Source organism: Phocoena phocoena, chromosome 5, assembly GCF_963924675.1.
Source record: "Phocoena phocoena chromosome 5, mPhoPho1.1, whole genome shotgun sequence".
NCBI classification, from domain to species: domain Eukaryota; kingdom Metazoa; phylum Chordata; class Mammalia; order Artiodactyla; family Phocoenidae; genus Phocoena; species Phocoena phocoena.
The window spans coordinates 69,934,643-69,941,967 of NC_089223.1; the positions used below are offsets into that span (position 1 = coordinate 69,934,643).

Here is a 7,325-nt window from a genome sequence, read left to right on the forward strand (position 1 = left end):
ACAGCAGAAATGAATACAACATTGTAAAGCAACTATACCCCAATTTAAAAAATAATATGTGTTTACAGTACTAGTCAGTAGTTTAATAATCCAAAAGCCTTATCCAAAGCCTCTTTTTAATACCAAATCCAGGAGACAAATAAATTGCTGCTTCCTCAGTCTTAAAAACAATTGTCTTTCCTTATTTAACAGCAATCATTTCAGTGTAGGAAGACTTGGAATTACAATACGACAAATATTACTATATGTCTAAGAGCCGTGTTCACTACACATCTACACATCTGTTGTTGAGAAATTGGTTTCATCCTTGGATAGATAAAGGGTAGTTGGAAATGTAGAAATTGAAGTAGGTATATGTAGCATAATTATTGCTAAAGACTATGCTCATTATTGTCTTTTTAAAAAATATTTATTTATTTATTTGGCTGCTCCAGGTCTTACTTGTGACACGTGGGACCTTCGTTGCCGTGGGTGGAATCTTCGTTGTGTCATGCAGAATCTTTTAGTTGTGGCATGCTGGATCTTCAGTTGCAGCATGCAGGATATGGTTCCCTGACCAGGGATCGAACCTGGGCCCTCTGCATTCGGAGTGCACAGTCTTAGCCACTGGACCACCAGGGAAGTCCCTCATTATTGTCTTACACAAATTAAAACTCACAGAATTTTTTTGCGTATCCTAGATAGACATACAATTTCTTTTGTTAGATGGATAAACCAGTTCAAGCCAGTATTTCTTAAAACTCCATAATACCTTTAATAAATGAGAGAATACACAATTTAAGTGATCCTGCTTCTTTTACTATTTTGTTTCTCTCCTGGTTTTATATAAAGAAATTAGAAACATATTAAAAGTTGTCTAAGTCATTTCTTCAAATTTCTCTCAGTTCTCAATATGCACAAGAGCTCTAAAATTAAGATATCTTTTTTTTTTTAGCGGTACGCGGGCCTCTCACTGTTGTGGCCTCTCCTGCTGCGGAGCACAGGCTCTGGACGCGCAGGCTCAGAGGCCATGGCTCACGGGCCCAGCCGCTCCACGGCATGTGGGATCTTCCCGGACCGGGGCACGAACACGTGTCCCCTGAATCAGCAGGTGGACTCTCAACACTGCGCCACCAGGGAAGCCCAATTAAGATACCTTGCAGAAATTCATTGATATATGTACTTTTTCAGGATTTTTATACTGCTTTATTTAATATAGGTGGCACTGTATCTCCAGTTCAAAGAAAAAAAAGTGTTTGCTCTGCAACTATTCACTCAGCCCTTTCTATTTGCTAGATATAATCTTAGAGGTTTAGAACACAAAAAGTGAAGAATACATGGGCCCTGCTTATAGTATAGATGCCTGTAGTATAAAAGAAGGCAGGCATGAAATGAGATATATGAGTGGAGATTGTCAGAGAAACCATAAAAATATAATAAATGAAGCATTATGGAGCACAGCAAATGAAGACATTGATAATACCTATAATGTTCGTAAAAACTGATGCTTTTCTGAATTAATTTTCAACAATTTCACCTTAACCACCAGCTAAAATCCTGTGAAGACATGGTACATTGTATTCTAAAATTCAGGAAAAACACTAATACGTGAATTATAAAATTTCATGAACAGAAATACCACTGTATTTCCTTACATTAAATTCACAATAGTAGTAAAGGTAAAGCCTCTGTGGTAATAGAAGGACCAATGCCGTGGAAGGAGCTGTATTCAATGAGAGACTTGGCATGTAGCATCCTTTTCCTATTTATTCAGTCCTGGTTCAGGACAGGGTTGAGAAGGCAGAGAATGCCATAGACTTAAAACTCAGTTGCTTTAGAAGTAAGGTAAAGATGTTGAGTTATATGATTCTTAAAGGGCCCTTGAAGCTTAGGACTTTATATATCTAATCCTAACTCCTTTAAGTATGAACAGGGCAGAATGCAGAAGAGGCTAGAATGAGCAGGAGCTGAGCCCAGCAGGTCGCAGGACTGAATAAATTCTGACAACCAAGTGGAAACAAAGGTGTACTGGCCCCTGTAGGCAAAAGACAGAAGTTATGGGGGGCGGACAGAGCTGGGGAGAGGTGTGTAAGAATGAAAAGGCCAGGTGAGGACTCCTATCCAGTCCTTTTTCCATTATCACTAAAAACTGGCAAGAACCTGGATATTACATCAGATACTAAAAAAATCCTATCCTTACTCTGATTTTTCATGCAATAGCACAGGAGAGCCAAACACCTACACTTATACCCCCACTCCTTGTTGAACTGCGAGCACACAGAGCAAGGAGCTGAACAGTCAACCTGGAGAAAGCATCCTCTCTAGACCAGATTACAGGTTTCTCTTTTTGCTTTAATGAAATGTTCCTGGGCTCAGGGGAAAACATTCCACAAATCTGAATGAAATCTCTTTGGTCTGAAATTTGTGCATAAACCTGGAAGGAGGTAGTTTTCATGTGGTTTGGGGTTTTCTGATGAAAATGTCAGTGTTCTGGTTTGTTTGTTTCCCCTAGGAGTCTTCACAGATGAGCCTGTGTGAAAGTTCCCAGCAGATATTTCATTTTATTCGCTTTCCTGCTTTCTCTTGTGGCTGATTTTTATCTTTCTCTTTCAAACTCACACAGCCTAGTCCCTCAGAGCTATGTGTTAGGTCAAAATGTTTTTGCATTGCTCTGTGAATGTCCATGTGCGGATGAGATGCTCCTTTCATTGTAGTACATGAGCTAAAAACTCTGGGGCACATTTTTCCATCAGAAAGCTAACTTGAGTCCATCTAGCCCAACATCTTTATTTGCTAGCAGATCAACCTGAGGCTCAGAGAGGTTAAGTAAAATTGACTTCCTTACTCTTATGACCCTAGTGACTCAAGGCTGCTGCTATCTCTTCCTTTGTTTGCTACACACCTACCTAAGTGTGTATCACTGTCTTTAGATTTGCCTTTTGCAATCCATTCTCCACATTAACAAATGAGAACTCATTCAAAAATGTACTCTTCATGCCATAAAATCTCTAAGGCTTCCCACTGCCTTAAGTAGCCCCTTAATTTCCATTTCAAGTCTGTGACTGATATGGCCACTTCTGATTTCCAGCTTGAACTCTTCTCACCTCTCCTTCTCAAGTGGTGTCCTCTACGTTACTGACCTCAGCATGTTCTTGCGTGCCCCTGGGTTTTGTATTGATAAATGCTGATTTCTTGCTCTATAGAAACTTCCACCTTATCCTTAAATCTAACTCCTACAGGTTATAGAGTTGAACTCAAATATCACTAATAACTCCTGCACACGGCTTTAGTTCCTTGCACACCTCCCTCCCTCCCAAATACCACTTAGCAACTATAATATGTGTTGAAAATATTTTTGACTGTATGTTTATTCACTAGACTATGAGCTCCATCGAAGCAGGGTTTTTATTTGTTCTTGCTGATTGCTGTAAGTTATACAATTAGCACAGTGCCCAGCATATGAAGGACTCAAGATATCTGCTTATAAAACAAAGTCGAAACTGGAAACAAATTCTCCTGCTTTTTAGTCTACTATTCTTTCCTCTACTCTATATATTTTAATCTCTATAAATCTACAATGACAGTCTGTGTTTATTCATGTCCCCAGCCTTATTTACTACCCTTCAGCATGCTGTGGTTCCAGTTTATAGAATTAACTGCTGCTCCTCTAAAGTGCCACCTCATTTGTATCTTTCTTCCTGTACTTCCTCCTCAGTCTGGTGAAATCCTGTTCATAGATCACCACCTCTAGGAAGCCTTCCAAGATTCCCCAGGTTGACACTCTTGTGTCTCCACTGTACTTGGCACACATTTTCAAAAGGACTTTTCCTACACATATTTGGCACATACTTCCAGGATGACATTTTTTATATTTGTTTAAATGTTTGTCACCCTAATAACTTCAAGATTCATGGATTTAGGGATTATGATTTACCCACCTTTCAATGTCAGTATTTATCACATAATCTGATGCATGTTAAGCTCAATAAATGCCTCTTGAATAAATAACAAAACTGGTATGATATTTTTCCCCATTCTATTTCCCTTTAATTCCTGCAAATAAGAGACAAGTGGCACCTCACATATGATAAAGCAAGACACATTCATTTTATGTCAGAATATCCCTGGGTTCCAGTTTTACCACTGATGAGCTGAGTTACCTGAGGCCACTCCTTTTACCATTCTGAACTTCAACTTCCTGATCAATAAAATGAGTTGAAAATAAATAATTGAATAAATAAAGTTTAAAATTAAGATATCTACATGAAATCCATTGCGACTATTATGAAAATGAATGCAGTGTTTTTTAATCAGTGACATGATATTCTGATGCTAGCTTTTTTTTTTTTTTCCTGCGGTACACGGGCCTCTCACCGTTGCGGCCTCTCCCGTTGCGGAGCACAGGCTCCGGACGTGCAGGCTCAGTGGCCATGGCTCACGGGCCCAGCCGCTCCGCGGCATGTGGGATCCTCCCGGACCGGGGCACGAACCCGCGTCCCCTGCATCGGCAGGCGGACTCTCAACCACTGTGCCACCAGGGAAGCCCTGTAGTTATCTTTTATTACTAGAAATATACAGATTAAAAATGAGATCTGAATCTTTCCTACAGCATTGAATTAATTTTATATCAAAAATTCTTTTTGGTAATTTAAATAATTATGAATGATTAATTAAAAGTAATTTAAATGTTTATGAAATATTATTTTTCTTCCTAAAGTTTCCTTTTTTATTTTGTAAATTGAACATGCTCAGTATATAAAATACAGAACATTTACAAAGATATAAATAGTTAACAAATCATTTTTTATTTTTATCTATAAATAGCTTTTAATTATATTTTGCTGCATTTCTCTCAGCCTTGTATCTATGTGTACTTTTATTTCCTTGTTTCACTTAACTGTGATCCTTATCACATAGTCTACATTGTATTCTTTTTTAAATTACTCATCATATAAGCAGAATTCATGTTATTTTTCACTAAGTACATTTTAATAATTGAAATTAAACTAATATACTAACAATTACTTTTGGACTTTTACATTGTTTCAAAAATTTACAGTTACAAATTATGTTGTACTATCTATCATTTTGCCTAAAGTTTTTTAACCTAAAGCAAAATTACAAAATATTATTTTTAGGTCAAATAAGGAGACTTTACCTTTCATTATAAATATAGTTAGATTGATTTCCAAAATGATTATACAAATTTTCACTCCCACTAGCATTATGCAAGAACATTAAACGTAAAAGTGTAAACTTCTTGCATAGTACATTCTTGTATTTTCCCATATCTATGCTACTTTAAAAAATAAAAATTATTTTTTCATATGTATTTCTTTACCAATGAAGTTTACTTTTCCCCTAAACAATATATGTCCTCCTTTTTGAATTATCTATTTATGTCTTTTATTCATTGATCTATCTTAAGTATTTCTAATAGGTTTAGTGGGAAAAACTGTCATATTATTGCAAATATTTATCCTACTTTGTTCTTCATATTGGCTTTTGAGTTATATTGAGCGCTTATTGCATATTATCACTCTTCCATGTGGTTTACCTGTATTAACACACTTAATCCTCACAGGAGCCCATCCATTGAGTACTGTTATTATTCTTACTTTAGGCATAAGGAATTTAATATATAGGAAGTTAAATAATCTGCAGTAGCAAGTTAGAATTATCACTCGATATTGTGGCACTAGCACCTATGCTATTTGGCAGTATACCATGCTGTCTCAAGAACTAAATAAAACATAAAATGTGATTATTTGAAAAAAAAAGGATTTATTTGTTTTACAATTTCTTACCATTCTTGATGTGATTCAGGAAACCATTAACTCTTTTTTAAAGAAATAAACTATGTGGATCTACAAATTTAGATTGTTATACATTACTATATAAGGTAAAATGTATTTAGGTTCCCAATTTTGGGCTCTATCATTAGTCCCAGATGCTGTATGCAATTTCTAAGAATTCATATGTCTGCAATAGCTTAAATTACTATAGAAAAGCAAGAATCTTTCAGCAGATATAGGGAATATAAACAAAACAACCTCGTCTAAATTCACTATGCACTCCAAGTTTATATATAGATCTGGCTTCGGTAAAATGAAACTATACCTGTTCAAAATGATCTGCTGAAATCTCTTTTGACTTTTACTCTCTCAGAAATGGAATTTTAAAATATCAACTATATATTTTTTTGAAATGTCATTATTGATAAACATTGGGTGTACTATTTCACAGAGATTTTCTGATTTCCCATGAATTATGTTTGCAGTCTTGAGTAGCAAGAACCATGTGAACATCAAGCAATATCATTTATTAGATAATATGGTGACAGAATAATTTACAATGCACATTAAATAAACAAGCCAATGCACCCAACATAGGAGCACCTCAATACATCAGGCAAATGCTAACAGCAATAAAGGGGGAAATCAACAGTAACACAATCATAGTAGGGGACTTTAACACCCCACTTTCACCAATGGACAGATCATCCAAAATGAAAATAAATAAGGAAACACAAGCTTTAAATGATACATTAAACAAGATGGACTTAATTGATATTTAAAGGACATTCCACCCAAAAACAACAGAATACACATTCTTCTCAAGTGCTCATGGAACATTCTCCAGGATAGATCATATCTTGAGTCACAAATCAAGCCTTGGTAAATTTAAGAAAATGTAAATCGTATCAAGTATCGTTTCCAACCACAACACTATGAGACTAGATATCAATTACAGGAAAAAATCTGTAAGAAATACAAACACATGGAGTCTAAACAGCACACTACTTAATAACCAAGAGATCACTGAAGAAATCAAAGAGGAAATCAATAAATACCTACAAACAAATGACAATGAAAACACAGCGACCCTAAACCGAAGGGATGTAGCAAAAGCAGTTCTAAGAGGGAAGTTTATAGGTATAGAAGCCTACCTTAAGAAACAAGAAACATCTCAAATAAACAATCTAACCTTACACCTAAAGCAATTAGAGAAAGAAGCACAAAAAAACCCCAAAGTTAGCAGAAGGAAAGAAATCATAACGATCAGACCAGAAATAAATGAAAAAGAAATGAAGGAAGTGATAGCAAAGATCAATAAAACTAAAAGCTGGTTCTTTGAGAAGATAAACAACATTGATAAACCATTAGCCAGACTTATCAAGAAAAAAAGGGAGAAGACACAAATCAATAGAATTAGAAATGAAAAAGGAGAAGTAACAACTGACACTGCAGAAATAAAAAGAATCATGAGAGATGACTACAAGCAAGTATATGCCAATAAAATGGACAAGGTGGAAGAAATGGACAAATTCTTAGAAATGCAAAACT

The 7,325-nt window shown here is 35.8% G+C and overlaps 1 non-coding gene across 1 annotated transcript; it reads right to left on the reverse strand.

Moving 5' to 3' along the window:
* Window positions 1-548: 548 nt before the first annotated feature.
* TRNAR-CCG (transfer RNA arginine (anticodon CCG)) lies at window positions 549-621 on the reverse strand. The gene has a single exon. It is a non-coding gene; the product is annotated as a tRNA-Arg (tRNA).
* Window positions 622-7,325: the final 6,704 nt, after the last annotated feature.